Consider the following 16,200-nt stretch of genomic DNA (forward strand, 5'->3'; position numbering starts at 1 on the left):
AACCAGAGTAATATGGAACTGTAAAAATACAGGTGGATGAGATTGCCTCGTCCAGATTTTTAGCAAACGGAGAATTTTTCAGGAGTCTTTGGCCGTCTGCTGCACAAATATGGATGACTGAGTTTTTTCTGATTAAAGTTTAAAAAGGCAGCGACACAGTAGTCGTGGCCGGGTGGTTAAGGCGATGGACTAGAAATCCATTGGGTTATCCTGCGCAGATTCGAATCCTGACGACTACGATTCTCAGCATTTTTCATTCCATTTCACAATTTAACCGGTTCTCTGCCAAACTGATCCTGAGATAGATGGAATAACGTCCCACACCTTTCAACTTTGACATTTTTTTCTCATTTTTATTAATCTGCAATATTCACGATACATCCGTTTCAAAAATCGCAAACATCAGTCAAAGTTGCTACAGTGATTCAGCCTGTCTATTCCTCGAGATGTCTGAGGCATCTGTGCATTGTCGTTGGTGCGTGCAAATTTTTGGACATGTGTGTGTGGGTCTCTGTGTCTGTCTATCTATTTATATGTCTCTGTGTATGTGCAACTGTCACTGGAAATCATCACCATGAATTTGATATGTCCTGGAACGTATAAAAACGACTTGGGGAAAATAATACGGTTGCGAACTTTTGTATCGGCTTTGGTTCAGTGGCAGCATTCTCGACTGAATCGGGAGTTTGTCTGTTCAAGTCGCACTTCTGAGACTTGAGCATATCATCTTGGTTAACACTCAAAGTGCAGCACTTGGGGAATTTTGCAATGTTGAAGCTGTTGACTTTCGGATGAAATGTTAAATTGGAGCTCCGTCTGCACCCTCGGGTGAATATGAAAGTTCCCAGTGCATTATTCGAAAAAGAATAGGAGATTTGCCCCCGTGTCAATATTACTAAAAATGTTCGTAAATGCTCACTGAAAGCCGATGTGCATGTGTTTGTATGTGGGGTTGGGGTTGAAGCCCAGATTCTCACAGAGACAGAATCCAGGTTCTCACAGGACCAGAACAGCCGAGTGGTTGAGGCGTTGGCCTTAAAACTCAATGGGTTTGTCCCGCGTGGGTTTGTCCCCCACTCCTGATATCTCTTTAATTTAACACGGATATCCTCCCATTCTGATCAGTGAGACCGGATTTTCATCGGTTGAATCAGCAATTTTCTGCAACAATGTGACACTCTGAACCGATAATGAAATGAAATTGTGAAATGTATCTGTGTCGCTCGGTTTCTGCCTCTCTCTCTCTCTCTTCAGAGAGTTTTCTATGTTTGAGTCTTTGTCTCTCTCAGTCTGACTCACTCTGTCTGTCCCTGTTTCTCTGTTTGTCTCTGTCTCTCAATCTGTCTCTTTCTCACGGTGCCACGTATGTTCCAATGGGATTCTCCCAGACTCTTTTTCTGACTGGTTCTCTCTTTCCCATCATTTCGGTCTGTCCATGTCTTTGCCTGTCTCTGTTAGTCCCTGCCTGTAAGCTGAGAAGTATTTCCATCATTTTCTGTTTTAGTCTCGATCGCTCTCTCTCTATCTGTCTCTCTCCTTGTCACTGTCTTTATCAACGTCTTTCTCTCACTCTTTCCCTCTCTCTCTTAATAGATCACACACCCACATCTCTGTATATGTATATATTTGAGTCTTTTTCTCACTCAGTCTGCCTCTCCTTCTCAGTCTCACACTTTCTGTCTCTCATTCTCTCTATCTCGCTGTCTGTCTCTCCCTGTTTGTCGGTTTGTCTCTGTCTCTCAATGTGTCTGTCGACTTCTCCTGGTGTCCAGTTCTGTTCACAGTGACTCGATTCCTGCTCTGACAGAACTGGTATCCGTCAGTTCCTCGTTAATATAGTGGTGAGTATCCCCGCCTGTCACGCGGGAGACCGGGGTTCAATTCCCCGATGGGGAGGCAGTTGTTTCAAAATGTCGAATTTTACTTCTGTTTCTTGGAAGAGATGCATGTTAAAAAGAACCAGAGTAATATGGAACTGTAAAAATACAGATTGACTCGTCCAGATTTTTAGCAGACGGAGAATTTTTCAGGAGTCTTTGGCCATCTGCAACACAGAGATGGATGACTGAGTTTTTTCTGAGTAAAGTTTAAAAGGACAGCGACACAGTAGTCGTGGCCGAGTGGTTAAGGCGATGGACTAGAAATCCATTGGGTTATCCCGCTTAGGTTCGAATCCTGACGACTACGATTCTCAGCATTTTTCATTCCATTTCACAATTTAACCGGTTCTCTGCCAAACTGATCCTGAGATAGATGGATTAACGTCCCACACCTTTCAACTTTGACATTTTTTTCTCATTTTTATTAATCTGCAATATTCACGATACATCCGTTTCAAAAATCGCAAACATCAGTCAAAGTTGCGACAGTGATTCAGCCTGTCTATTCCTCGAGATGTCTGAGGCATCTGTGCATTGTCGTTGGTGCGTGCAAATTTTTGGATATGTGTGTGTGGGTCTCTGTGTCTGTCTATCTATTTATATGTCTCTGTGTATGTGCAACTGTCACTGGAAATCATCACCATGAATTTGATATGTCCTGGAACGTATAAAAACGACTTGGGGAAAATAATACGGTTGCGAACTTTTGTATCGGCTTTGGTTCAGTGGCCGCATTCTCGACTGAATCGGGAGTTTGTCTGTTCAAGTCGCACTTCTGAGACTTGAGCATATCATCTTTGTTAACACTCAAAGTGCAGCACTTGGGGAATTTTGCAATGTTGAAGCTGTTGACTTTCGGATGAAATGTTAAATTGAAGCTCCGTCTGCACCCTCGGGTGAATATGAAAGTTCCCAGTGCATTATTCGAAAAAGAATAGGAGATTTGCCCCCATGTCAATATTACTAAAAATGTTCGTAAATGCTCACTGAAAGCCGATGTGCATGTGTTTGTATGTGGGGTTGGGGTTGAAGCCCAGATTCTCACAGAGACAGAATCCAGGTTCTCACAGGACCAGAACAGCAAGTGGTTGAGGCGTTGGCCTTAAAACTCAATGGGTTTGTCCCGCGTGGGTTTGTCCCCCACTCCTGGTATCTCTTTAATTTAACACGGATATCCTCCCATTCTGATCAGTGAGACCGGATTTTCATCGGTTGAATCAGCAATTTTCTGCAACAATGTGACACTCTGAACCGATAATGAAATGAAATTGTGAAATGTATCTGTGTCGCTCGGTTTCTGCCTCTCTCTCTCTTCAGAGAGTTTTCTATGTTTGAGTCTTTGTCTCTCTCAGTCTGACTCACTCTGTCTGTCCCTGTTTCTCTGTTTGTCTCTGTCTCTCAATCTAACTCTTTCTCATGGTGCCACGTATGTTCCAATGGGATTCTCTCAGACTCTTTTTCTGACTGGTTCTCTCGTTCCCATCATTTCGGTCTGTCCATGTCTTTGCCTGTCTCTGTTAGTCCCTGCCTGTAAGCTGAGAAGTATTTCCATCATTTTCTGTTTTAGTCTCGATCGCTCTCTCTCTATCTGTCTCTCTACTTGTCACTGTCTTTATCAATGTCTTTCTCTCACTCTTTCCCTCTCTCTCTTAATAGATCACACACCCACATCTCTGTATATGTATATATTTGAGTCTTTTTCTCACTCAGTCTGCCTCTCCTTCTCAGTCTCACACTTTCTGTCTCTCATTCTCTCTATCTCGCTGTCTATCTCTCCCTGTTTGTCGGTTTGTCTCTGTCTCTCAATGTGTCTGTCGACTTCTCCTGGTGTCCAGTTCTGTTCACAGTGACTCGATTCCTGCTCTGACAGAACTGGTATCCGTCAGTTCCTCGTTAGTATAGTGGTGAGTATCCCCACCTGTCACGCGGGAGACCGGGGTTCAATTCCCCGACGGGGAGGCAGTTGTTTCAAAATGTCGAATTTTACTTCTGTTTCTTGGAAGAGATGCATATTAAAAAGAACCAGAGTAATATGGAACTGTAAAAATACAGGTGGATGAGATTGCCTCGTCCAGATTTTTAGCAAACGGAGAATTTTTCAGGAGTCTTTGGCCGTCTGCAACACAGAGATGGATGACTGAGATTTTTCTGAGTAAAGTTTAAAAAGACAGCGACACAGTAGTCGTGGCCGAGTGGTTAAGGCGATGGACTAGAAATCCATTGGGTTATCCCGCGCAGGTTCGAATCCTGACGACTACGATTCTCAGCATTTTTCATTCCATTTCACAATTTAACCGGTTCTCTGCCAAACTGATCCTGAGATAGATGGAATAACGTCCCACACCTTTCAACTTTGACATTTTTTTCTCATTTTTATTAATCTGCAATATTCACGATACATCCGTTTCAAAAATCGCAAACATCAGTCAAAGTTGCGACAGTGATTCAGCCTGTCTATTCCTCGAGATGTCTGAGGCATCTGTGCATTGTCGTTGGTTCGTGCAAATTTTTGGATATGTGTGTGTGGGTCTCTGTGTCTGTCTATCTATTTATATGTCTCTGTGTATGTGCAACTGTCACTGGAAATCATCACCATGAATTTGATATGTCCTGGAACGTATAAAAACGACTTGGGGAAAATAATACGGTTGCGAACTTTTGTATCGGCTTTGGTTCAGTGGCCGCATTATCGAGTGAATCGGGAGTTTGTCTGTTCATGTCGCACTTCTGAGACTTGAGCATATCATCTTGGTTAACACTCAAAGTGCAGCACTTGGGGAATTTTGCAATGTTGAAGCTGTTGACTTTCGGATGAAATGTTAAATTGAAGCTCCGTCTGCACCCTCGGGTGAATATGAAAGTTCCCAGTGCATTATTCGAAAAAGAATAGGAGATTTGCCCCCGTGTCAATATTACTAAAAATGTTCGTAAATGCTCACTGAAAGCCGATGTGCATGTGTTTGTATGTGGGGTTGGGGTTGAAGCCCAGATTCTCACAGAGACAGAATCCAGGTTCTCACAGGACCAGAACAGCCGAGTGGTTGAGGCGTTGGCCTTAAAACTCAATGGGTTTGTCCCGCGTGGGTTTGTCCCCCACTCCTGGTATCTCTTTAATTTAACACGGATATCCTCCCATTCTGATCAGTGAGACCGGATTTTCATCGGTTGAATCAGCAATTTTCTGCAACAATGTGACACTCTGAACCGATAATGAAATGAAATTGTGAAATGTATCTGTGTCGCTCGGTTTCTGCCTCTCTCTCTCTTCAGAGAGTTTTCTATGTTTGAGTCTTTGTCTCTCTCAGTCTGACTCACTCTGTCTGTCCCTGTTTCTCTGTTTGTCTCTGTCTCTCAATCTGTCTCTTTCTCATGGTGCCACGTATGTTCCAATGGGATTCTCTCAGACTCTTTTTCTGACTGGTTCTCTCGTTCCCATCATTTCGGTCTGTCCATGTCTTTGCCTGTCTCTGTTAGTCCCTGCCTGTAAGCTGAGAAGTATTTCCATCATTTTCTGTTTTAGTCTCGATCGCTCTCTCTCTATCTGTCTCTCTACTTGTCACTGTCTTTATCAATGTCTTTCTCTCACTCTTTCCCTCTCTCTCTTAATAGATCACACACCCACATCTCTGTATATGTATATATTTGAGTCTTTTTCTCACTCAGTCTGCCTCTCCTTCTCAGTCTCACACTTTCTGTCTCTCATTCTCTCTATCTCGCTGTCTGTCTCTCCCTGTTTGTCGGTTTGTCTCTGTCTCTCAATGTGTCTGTCGACTTCTCCTGGTGTCCAGTTCTGTTCACAGTGACTCGATTCCTGCTCTGACAGAACTGGTATCCGTCAGTTCCTCGTTAGTATAGTGGTGAGTATCCCCGCCTGTCACGCGGGAGACCGGGGTTCAATTCCCCGACGGGGAGGCAGTTGTTTCAAAATGTCGAATTTTACTTCTGTTTCTTGGAAGAGATGCATATTAAAAAGAACCAGAGTAATATGGAACTGTAAAAATACAGGTGGATGAGATTGCCTCGTCCAGATTTTTAGCAAACGGAGAATTTTTCAGGAGTCTTTGGCCGTCTGCAACACAGAGATGGATGACTGAGTTTTTTCTGAGTAAAGTTTAAAAAGACAGCGACACAGTAATCGTGGCCGAGTGGTTAAGGCGATGGACTAGAAATCTATTGGGTTATCCCGCGCAGGTTCGAATCCTGACGACTACGATTCTCAGCATTTTTCATTCCATTTCACAATTTAACCGGTTCTCTGCCAAACTGATCCTGAGATAGATGGAATAACGTCCCACACCTTTCAACTTTGACATTTTTTTCTCATTTTTATTAATCTGCAATATTCACGATACATCCGTTTCAAAAATCGCAAACATCAGTCAAAGTTGCGACAGTGATTCAGCCTGTCTATTCCTCGAGATGTCTGAGGCATCTGTGCATTGTCGTTGGTGCGTGCAAATTTTTGGATATGTGTGTGTGGGTCTCTGTGTCTGTCAATCTATTTATATGTCTCTGTGTATGTGCAACTGTCACTGGAAATCATCACCATGAATTTGATATGTCCTGGAACGTATAAAAACGACTTGGGGAAAATAATACGGTTGTGAACTTTTGTATCGGCTTTGGTTCAGTGGCAGCATTCTCGACTGAATCGGGAGTTTGTCTGTTCAAGTCGCACTTCTGAAGGACTTGAGCATATCATCTTGGCTAACACTCAAGTGCAGCACTTGGGGAATTTTGCAATGTTGAAGCTGTTGACTTTCGGATGAAATGTTAAATTGAAGCTCCGTCTGCACCCTCGGGTGGATATGAAAGTTCCCAGTGCATTATTCGAAAAAGAATAGGAGAGTTGCCCCCGTGTCAATATTACTAAAAATGTTCGTAAATGCTCACTGAAAGCCGATGTGCATGTGTTTGTATGTGGGGTTGGGGTTGAAGCCCGGAATCTCACAGAGACAGAATCCAGGTTCTCACAGGACCAGAATAGCCGAGTGGTTGAGGCCTTGGCCTTAAAACTCAATGGGTTTGTCCCGCGTGGGTTTTCCCCCACTCCTGTTATCTCTTTAATTTAACACGGATATCCTCCCATTCTGATCAGTGAGACCGGATTTTCATCGGTTGAATCAGCAATTTTCTGTAACAACGTGACACTCTGAACCGATAATGAAATGAAATTGTGAAATATATCTGTGTCGCTCGGTTTCTGCCTCTCTCTCTCTCCCATCAGAGAGTTTTGTATGTTTGAGTCTTTGTCTCTCTCAGTCTGACTCACTCTGTCTGTCCCTGTTTCTCTGTTTGTCTCTGTCTCTCAATCTGACTCTTTCTCACGGTGCCACGTCTGTTCCAATGGGATTCTCTCAGACTCTTTGTCTGACTGGCTCTCTCTTTCCCATCATTTCGGTCTGTCCATGTCTTTGCCTGTCTCTGTTAGTCCCTGCCTGTAAGCTGAGAAGTATTTCCATCATGTTCTGTTTTAGTCTCTATCGCTCTCTCTCGATCTGTCTCTCTTCTTGACACTGTCTTTATCGTTGTCTTTCTCTCACTCTTTCCCTCTATCTCTGAATAGATCACTCACACACATCTCTGTATATATATATATTTGAGTCTTTTTCTCACTCAGTCTGCTTCTCCTTCTCAGTCTCACACTTTCTGTCTCTCGTTCTCTCTATCTCACTGTCTGTCTCTCCCTGTTTGTCGATTTGTCTCTGTCTCTCAATGTGTCTGTCGACTTCTCCTGGTGTCCAGTTCTGTTCACAGTGACTCGATTCCTGCTCTGACAGCAATGGTACCCGTCAGTTCCTCGTTAGTATAGTGGTGAGTATCCCCGCCTGTCACGCGGGAGACCGGGGTTCAATTCCCCGACGGGGAGGCAGTTGTTTCAAGATGTTGAATTTTACTTCTGTTTCTTGGAAGAGATGCATCTTAAAAAGTTCCAGAGCAATATGGAACTGTAAAAATACAGGTGGATGAGATTGCCTCGTCCAGATTTTTAGCAAACGGAGAATTTTTCAGGATTCTTTGGCCGTCTGCTGCACAAAGATGGATGACTGAGTTTTTTCTGATTAAAGTTTAAAAAGGCAGCGACACAGTAGTCGTGGCCGAGTGGTGAAGGCGATGGACTCGAAATCCATTGGGTTATCCCGCACAGGTTCGAATCCTGTCGACTACGATTCTCAGCAGTTTTCATTCCATTTCACAATTTAACCGGTTCTCTGCCAAACTGATCCTGAGATGGATGGAATAACGTCCCACACCTTTCAACTTTGACATTTTTTTCTCATTTTTATTAATCTGCAATATTCACGATACATCCGTTTCCAAAATCGCAATCATCAGTCAAAGTTGCGACAGTGATTCAGCCTGTCTATTCCTCGAGATGTCTGAGGCATCTGTGCATTGTCGTTGGTGCGTGCAAATTTTTGGATATGTGTGTGTGGGTCTCTGTGTCTGTCTATCTATTTATATGTCTCTGTGTATGTGCAACTATCACTGGAAATCATCACCATGAATTTGATATGTCCTGGAACTTATAAAAACGACTTGGGGAAAATAATACGGTTGTGACCTTTTGTATCGGCTTTGGTTCAGTGGCAGCATTCTCGACTGAATCAGGAGTTTGTGTGTTCAAGTCGCACTTCTGAGGGACTTGAGCATATCATCTTGGCTAACACTCAAGTGCAGCACTTGGGGAATTTTGCAATGTTGAAGCTGTTGACTTTCGGATGAAATGTTAAATTGAAGCTCCGTCTGCACCCTCGGGTGGATGTGAAAGTTCCCAGTGCATTATTCGAAAAAGAATAGGAGAGTTGCGCCCGTGTCAATATTACTAAAAATGTTCGTAAATGCTCACTGAAAGCCGATGTGCAAGTGTTTGTATGTGAGGTTGGGGTTGAAGCCCAGAATCTCACAGAGACAGAATCCAGGTTCTCACAGGACCAGAATAGCCGAGTGGTTGAGGCGTTGGCCTTAAAACTCAATGGGTTTGTCCCGCGTGGGTCTTTCCCCCACTCCTGGTATCTCTTTAATTTAACACGGATATCCTCCCATTCTGATCAGTGAGACCGGATTTTCATCGGTTGAATCAGCAATTTTCTGTAACAACGTGACACTCTGAACCGATAATGAAATGAAATTGTGAAATGTATCTGTGTCGCTCGGTTTCTGCCTCTCTCTCTCTCTCTTCAGAGAGTTTTGTATGTTTGAGTCTTTGTCTCTCTCAGTCTGACTCCCTCTGTCTGTCCCTGTTTCTCTGTTTGTCTCTGTCTCTCAATCTGTCTCTTTCTCACGGTGCCACGTCTGTTCCAATGGGATTCTCTCAGACTCTTTTTCTGACTGGCTCTCTCTTTCCCATCATTTCGGTCTGTCCATGTCTTTGCCTGTCTCTGTTAGTCCCTGCTTGTAAGCTGAGAAGTATTTCCATCAATTTCTGTTTTAGTCTCGATCGCTCTCTCTCTATCTGTCTCTCTCCTTGTCACTGTCTTTATCAATGTCTTTCTCTCACTCTTTCCCTCTCTCTCTTAATAGATCACACACACACATCTCTGTATATGTATATATTTGAGTCTTTTTCTCACTCAGTATGCCTCTCCTTCTCAGTCTCACACTTTCTGTCTCTCGTTCTCTCTAACTTGCTGTCCGTCTCTCCCTGTTTCTCGATTTGTCTCTGTCTCTCAATGTGTCTGTCGACTTCTCCTGGTGTCCAGTTCTGTTCAAAGTGACTCGATTCCTGCTCTGACAGAACTGGTACCAGTCAGTTCCTCGTTAGTATAGTGGTGAGTATCTCCGCCTGTCACGCGGGAGACCGGGGTTCATTTCCCCGATGGGGAGGCAGTTGTTTCAAAATGTCTAATTTTACTTCTGTTTCTTGGAAGAGATGCATATTAAAAAGAACCAGAGTAATATGGAACTGTAAAAATACAGGTGGATGAGATTGCCTCGTCCAGATTTTTAGCAAACGGAGAATTTTTCAGGAGTCTTTGGCCGTCTGCTGCACAAAGATGGATGACTGAGTTTTTTCTGATTAAAGTTTAAAAAGGCAGCGACACAGTAGTCGTGGCCGGGTGGTTAAGGCGATGGACTAGAAATCCATTGGGTTATCCTGCGCAGATTCGAATCCTGACGACTACGATTCTCAGCATTTTTCATTCCATTTCACAATTTAACCGGTTCTCTGCCAAACTGATCCTGAGATAGATGGAATAACGTCCCACACCTTTCAACTTTGACATTTTTTTCTCATTTTTATTAATCTGCAATATTCACGATACATCCGTTTCAAAAATCGCAAACATCAGTCAAAGTTGCTACAGTGATTCAGCCTGTCTATTCCTCGAGATGTCTGAGGCATCTGTGCATTGTCGTTGGTGCGTGCAAATTTTTGGATATGTGTGTGTGGGTCTCTGTGTCTGTCTATCTATTTATATGTCTCTGTGTATGTGCAACTGTCACTGGAAATCATCACCATGAATTTGATATGTCCTGGAACGTATAAAAACGACTTGGGGAAAATAATACGGTTGCGAACTTTTGTATCGGCTTTGGTTCAGTGGCAGCATTCTCGACTGAATCGGGAGTTTGTCTGTTCAAGTCGCACTTCTGAGACTTGAGCATATCATCTTGGTTAACACTCAAAGTGCAGCACTTGGGGAATTTTGCAATGTTGAAGCTGTTGACTTTCGGATGAAATGTTAAATTGGAGCTCCGTCTGCACCCTCGGGTGAATATGAAAGTTCCCAGTGCATTATTCGAAAAAGAATAGGAGATTTGCCCCCGTGTCAATATTACTAAAAATGTTCGTAAATGCTCACTGAAAGCCGATGTGCATGTGTTTGTATGTGGGGTTGGGGTTGAAGCCCAGATTCTCACAGAGAAAGAATCCAGGTTCTCACAGGACCAGAACAGCCGAGTGGTTGAGGCGTTGGCCTTAAAACTCAATGGGTTTGTCCCGCGTGGGTTTGTCCCCCACTCCTGATATCTCTTTAATTTAACACGGATATCCTTCCATTCTGATCAGTGAGACCGGATTTTCATCGGTTGAATCAGCAATTTTCTGCAACAATGTGACACTCTGAACCGATAATGAAATGAAATTGTGAAATGTATCTGTGTCGCTCGGTTTCTGCCTCTCTCTCTCTCTCTTCAGAGAGTTTTCTATGTTTGAGTCTTTGTCTCTCTCAGTCTGACTCACTCTGTCTGTCCCTGTTTCTCTGTTTGTCTCTGTCTCTCAATCTGTCTCTTTCTCACGGTGCCACGTCTGTTCCAATGGGATTCTCCCAGACTCTTTTTCTGACTGGTTCTCTCGTTCCCATCATTTCGGTCTGTCCATGTCCTTGCCTGTCTCTGTTAGTCCCTGCCTGTAAGCTGAGAAGTATTTCCATCATTTTCTGTTTTAGTCTCGATCGCTCTCTCTCTATCTGTCTCTCTCCTTGTCACTGTCTTTATCAATGTCTTTCTCTCACTCTTTCCCTCTCTCTCTTAATAGATCACACACCCACATCTCTGTATATGTATATATTTGAGTCTTTTTCTCACTCAGTCTGCCTCTCCTTCTCAGTCTCACACTTTCTGTCTCTCATTCTCTCTATCTCGCTGACTGTCTCTCCCTGTTTGTCGGTTTGTCTCTGTCTCTCAATGTGTCTGTCGACTTCTCCTGGTGTCCAGTTCTGTTCACAGTGACTCGATTCCTGCTCTGACAGAACTGGTATCCGTCAGTTCCTCGTTAGTATAGTGGTGAGTATCCCCGCCTGTCACGCGGGAGACCGGGGTTCAATTCCCCGACGGGTAGGCAGTTGTTTCAAAATGTCGAATTTTACTTCTGTTTCTTGGAAGAGATGCATATTAAAAAGAACCAGAGTAATATGGAACTGTAAAAATACAGGTGGATGAGATTGCCTCGTCCAGATTTTTAGCAAACGGAGAATTTTTCAGGAGTCTTTGGCCGTCTGCTGCAAAAAGATGGATGACTGAGTTTTTTCTGTTTAAAGTTTAAAAAGGCAGCGACACAGTAGTCGTGGCCGGGTGGTTAAGGCGATGGACTAGAAATCCATTGGGTTATCCTGCGCAGATTCGAATCCTGACGACTACGATTCTCAGCATTTTTCATTCCATTTCACAATTTAACCGGTTCTCTGCCAAACTGATCCTGAGATAGATGGAATAACGTCCCACACCTTTCAACTTTGACATTTTTTTCTCATTTTTATTAATCTGCAATATTCACGATACATCCGTTTCAAAAATCGCAAACATCAGTCAAAGTTGCTACAGTGATTCAGCCTGTCTATTCCTCGAGATGTCTGAGGCATCTGTGCATTGTCGTTGGTGCGTGCAAATTTTTGGATATGTGTGTGTGGGTCTCTGTGTCTGTCTATCTATTTATATGTCTCTGTGTATGTGCAACTGTCACTGGAAATCATCACCATGAATTTGATATGTCCTGGAACGTATAAAAACGACTTGGGGAAAATAATACGGTTGCGAACTTTTGTATCGGCTTTGGTTCAGTGGCAGCATTCTCGACTGAATCGGGAGTTTGTCTGTTCAAGTCGCACTTCTGAGACTTGAGCATATCATCTTGGTTAACACTCAAAGTGCAGCACTTGGGGAATTTTGCAATGTTGAAGCTGTTGACTTTCGGATGAAATGTTAAATTGGAGCTCCGTCTGCACCCTCGGGTGAATATGAAAGTTCCCAGTGCATTATTCGAAAAAGAATAGGAGATTTGCCCCCGTGTCAATATTACTAAAAATGTTCGTAAATGCTCACTGAAAGCCGATGTGCATGTGTTTGTATGTGGGGTTGGGGTTGAAGCCCAGATTCTCACAGAGAAAGAATCCAGGTTCTCACAGGACCAGAACAGCCGAGTGGTTGAGGCGTTGGCCTTAAAACTCAATGGGTTTGTCCCGCGTGGGTTTGTCCCCCACTCCTGATATCTCTTTAATTTAACACGGATATCCTTCCATTCTGATCAGTGAGACCGGATTTTCATCGGTTGAATCAGCAATTTTCTGCAACAATGTGACACTCTGAACCGATAATGAAATGAAATTGTGAAATGTATCTGTGTCGCTCGGTTTCTGCCTCTCTCTCTCTCTCTTCAGAGAGTTTTCTATGTTTGAGTCTTTGTCTCTCTCAGTCTGACTCACTCTGTCTGTCCCTGTTTCTCTGTTTGTCTCTGTCTCTCAATCTGTCTCTTTCTCACGGTGCCACGTCTGTTCCAATGGGATTCTCCCAGACTCTTTTTCTGACTGGTTCTCTCGTTCCCATCATTTCGGTCTGTCCATGTCCTTGCCTGTCTCTGTTAGTCCCTGCCTGTAAGCTGAGAAGTATTTCCATCATTTTCTGTTTTAGTCTCGATCGCTCTCTCTCTATCTGTCTCTCTCCTTGTCACTGTCTTTATCAATGTCTTTCTCTCACTCTTTCCCTCTCTCTCTTAATAGATCACACACCCACATCTCTGTATATGTATATATTTGAGTCTTTTTCTCACTCAGTCTGCCTCTCCTTCTCAGTCTCACACTTTCTGTCTCTCATTCTCTCTATCTCGCTGACTGTCTCTCCCTGTTTGTCGGTTTGTCTCTGTCTCTCAATGTGTCTGTCGACTTCTCCTGGTGTCCAGTTCTGTTCACAGTGACTCGATTCCTGCTCTGACAGAACTGGTATCCGTCAGTTCCTCGTTAGTATAGTGGTGAGTATCCCCGCCTGTCACGCGGGAGACCGGGGTTCAATTCCCCGACGGGTAGGCAGTTGTTTCAAAATGTCGAATTTTACTTCTGTTTCTTGGAAGAGATGCATATTAAAAAGAACCAGAGTAATATGGAACTGTAAAAATACAGGTGGATGAGATTGCCTCGTCCAGATTTTTAGCAAACGGAGAATTTTTCAGGAGTCTTTGGCCGTCTGCTGCAAAAAGATGGATGACTGAGTTTTTTCTGTTTAAAGTTTAAAAAGGCAGCGACACAGTAGTCGTGGCCGGGTGGTTAAGGCGATGGACTAGAAATCCATTGGGTTATCCCGCGCAGATTCGAATCCTGACGACTACGATTCTCAGCATTTTTCATTCCATTTCACAATTTAACCGGTTCTCTGCCAAACTGATCCTGAGATAGATGGAATAACGTCCCACACCTTTCAACTTTGACATTTTTTTCTCATTTTTATTAATCTGCAATATTCACGATACATCCGTTTCAAAAATCGCAAACATCAGTCAAAGTTGCTACAGTGATTCAGCCTGTCTATTCCTCGAGATGTCTGAGGCATCTGTGCATTGTCGTTGGTGCGTGCAAATTTTTGGATATGTGTGTGTGGGTCTCTGTGTCTGTCTATCTATTTATATGTCTCTGTGTATGTGCAACTGTCACTGGAAATCATCACCATGAATTTGATATGTCCTGGAACGTATAAAAACGACTTGGGGAAAATAATACGGTTGCGAACTTTTGTATCGGCTTTGGTTCAGTGGCAGCATTCTCGACTGAATCGGGAGTTTGTCTGTTCAAGTCGCACTTCTGAGACTTGAGCATATCATCTTGGTTAACACTCAAAGTGCAGCACTTGGGGAATTTTGCAATGTTGAAGCTGTTGACTTTCGGATGAAATGTTAAATTGGAGCTCCGTCTGCACCCTCGGGTGAATATGAAAGTTCCCAGTGCATTATTCGAAAAAGAATAGGAGATTTGCCCCCGTGTCAATATTACTAAAAATGTTCGTAAATGCTCACTGAAAGCCGATGTGCATGTGTTTGTATGTAGGGTTGGGGTTGAAGCCCAGATTCTCACAGAGACAGAATCCAGGTTCTCACAGGACCAGAACAGCCGAGTGGTTGAGGCGTTGGCCTTAAAACTCAATGGGTTTGTCCCGCGTGGGTTTGTCCCCCACTCCTGATATCTCTTTAATTTAACACGGATATCCTCCCATTCTGATCAGTGAGACCGGATTTTCATCGGTTGAATCAGCAATTTTCTGCAACAATGTGACACTCTGAACCGATAATGAAATGAAATTGTGAAATGTATCTGTGTCGCTCGGTTTCTGCCTCTCTCTCTCTCTCTTCAGAGAGTTTTCTATGTTTGAGTCTTTGTCTCTCTCAGTCTGACTCACTCTGTCTGTCCCTGTTTCTCTGTTTGTCTCTGTCTCTCAATCTGTCTCTTTCTCACGGTGCCACGTATGTTCCAATGGGATTCTCCCAGACTCTTTTTCTGACTGGTTCTCTCTTTCCCATCATTTCGGTCTGTCCATGTCTTTGCCTGTCTCTGTTAGTCCCTGCCTGTAAGCTGAGAAGTATTTCCATCATTTTCTGTTTTAGTCTCGATCGCTCTCTCTCTATCTGTCTCTCTCCTTGTCACTGTCTTTATCTCACTCTTTCCCTCTCTCTCTTAATAGATCACACACCCACATCTCTGTATATGTATATATTTGAGTCTTTTTCTCACTCAGTCTGCCTCTCCTTCTCAGTCTCACACTTTCTGTCTCTCATTCTCTCTATCTCGCTGTCTGTCTCTCCCTGTTTGTCGGTTTGTCTCTGTCTCTCAATGTGTCTGTCGACTTCTCCTGGTGTCCAGTTCTGTTCACAGTGACTCGATTCCTGCTCTGACAGAACTGGTATCCGTCAGTTCCTCGTTAATATAGTGGTGAGTATCCCCGCCTGTCACGCGGGAGACCGGGGTTCAATTCCCCGATGGGGAGGCAGTTGTTTCAAAATGTCGAATTTTACTTCTGTTTCTTGGAAGAGATGCATGTTAAAAAGAACCAGAGTAATATGGAACTGTAAAAATACAGGTGGATGAGATTGACTCGTCCAGATTTTTAGCAAACGGAGAATTTTTCAGGAGTCTTTGGCCGTCTGCAACACAGAGATGGATGACTGAGTTTTTTCTGAGTAAAGTTTAAAAGGACAGCGACACAGTAGTCGTGGCCGAGTGGTTAAGGCGATGGACTAGAAATCCATTGGGTTATCCCGCGCAGGTTCGAATCCTGACGACTACGATTCTCAGCATTTTTCATTCCATTTCACAATTTAACCGGTTCTCTGCCAAACTGATCCTGAGATAGATGGAATAACGTCCCACACCTTTCAACTTTGACATTTTTTTCTCATTTTTATTAATCTGCAATATTCACGATACATCCGTTTCAAAAATCGCAAACATCAGTCAAAGTTGCGACAGTGATTCAGCCTGTCTATTCCTCGAGATGTCTGAGGCATCTGTGCATTGTCGTTGGTGCGTGCAAATTTTTGGATATGTGTGTGTGGGTCTCTGTGTCTGTCTATCTATTTATATGTCTCTGTGTATGTGCAACTGTCACTGGAAATCATCAC

General features: G+C 43.5%; 11 non-coding genes across 11 annotated transcripts; all 11 read left to right on the forward strand.

Moving 5' to 3' along the window:
- Positions 1–1,824: 1,824 nt before the first annotated feature.
- On the forward strand, positions 1,825–1,896 carry trnad-guc (transfer RNA aspartic acid (anticodon GUC)). Its single transcript has one exon. It is a non-coding gene; the product is annotated as a tRNA-Asp (tRNA).
- Positions 1,897–2,106: 210 nt separating this feature from the next.
- Positions 2,107–2,187, forward strand: trnas-aga (transfer RNA serine (anticodon AGA)). The gene has a single exon. It is a non-coding gene; the product is annotated as a tRNA-Ser (tRNA).
- A 1,580-nt stretch (positions 2,188–3,767) lies between these two features.
- On the forward strand, positions 3,768–3,839 carry trnad-guc (transfer RNA aspartic acid (anticodon GUC)). The gene has a single exon. It is a non-coding gene; the product is annotated as a tRNA-Asp (tRNA).
- A 219-nt stretch (positions 3,840–4,058) lies between these two features.
- trnas-aga (transfer RNA serine (anticodon AGA)) lies at positions 4,059–4,139 on the forward strand. The gene has a single exon. It is a non-coding gene; the product is annotated as a tRNA-Ser (tRNA).
- Positions 4,140–5,720: 1,581 nt separating this feature from the next.
- On the forward strand, positions 5,721–5,792 carry trnad-guc (transfer RNA aspartic acid (anticodon GUC)). The gene has a single exon. It is a non-coding gene; the product is annotated as a tRNA-Asp (tRNA).
- Positions 5,793–7,677: 1,885 nt separating this feature from the next.
- On the forward strand, positions 7,678–7,749 carry trnad-guc (transfer RNA aspartic acid (anticodon GUC)). The gene has a single exon. It is a non-coding gene; the product is annotated as a tRNA-Asp (tRNA).
- A 219-nt stretch (positions 7,750–7,968) lies between these two features.
- trnas-cga (transfer RNA serine (anticodon CGA)) lies at positions 7,969–8,049 on the forward strand. The gene has a single exon. It is a non-coding gene; the product is annotated as a tRNA-Ser (tRNA).
- Positions 8,050–11,592: 3,543 nt separating this feature from the next.
- Positions 11,593–11,664, forward strand: trnad-guc (transfer RNA aspartic acid (anticodon GUC)). The gene has a single exon. It is a non-coding gene; the product is annotated as a tRNA-Asp (tRNA).
- Positions 11,665–13,549: 1,885 nt separating this feature from the next.
- Positions 13,550–13,621, forward strand: trnad-guc (transfer RNA aspartic acid (anticodon GUC)). Its single transcript has one exon. It is a non-coding gene; the product is annotated as a tRNA-Asp (tRNA).
- A 1,873-nt stretch (positions 13,622–15,494) lies between these two features.
- On the forward strand, positions 15,495–15,566 carry trnad-guc (transfer RNA aspartic acid (anticodon GUC)). The gene has a single exon. It is a non-coding gene; the product is annotated as a tRNA-Asp (tRNA).
- Positions 15,567–15,785: 219 nt separating this feature from the next.
- trnas-aga (transfer RNA serine (anticodon AGA)) lies at positions 15,786–15,866 on the forward strand. Its single transcript has one exon. It is a non-coding gene; the product is annotated as a tRNA-Ser (tRNA).
- Positions 15,867–16,200: the final 334 nt, after the last annotated feature.

The sequence above is a fragment of the Pristiophorus japonicus genome, chromosome 23 (assembly GCF_044704955.1).
Source record: "Pristiophorus japonicus isolate sPriJap1 chromosome 23, sPriJap1.hap1, whole genome shotgun sequence".
Taxonomy (NCBI): Eukaryota; Metazoa; Chordata; class Chondrichthyes; family Pristiophoridae; genus Pristiophorus; species Pristiophorus japonicus.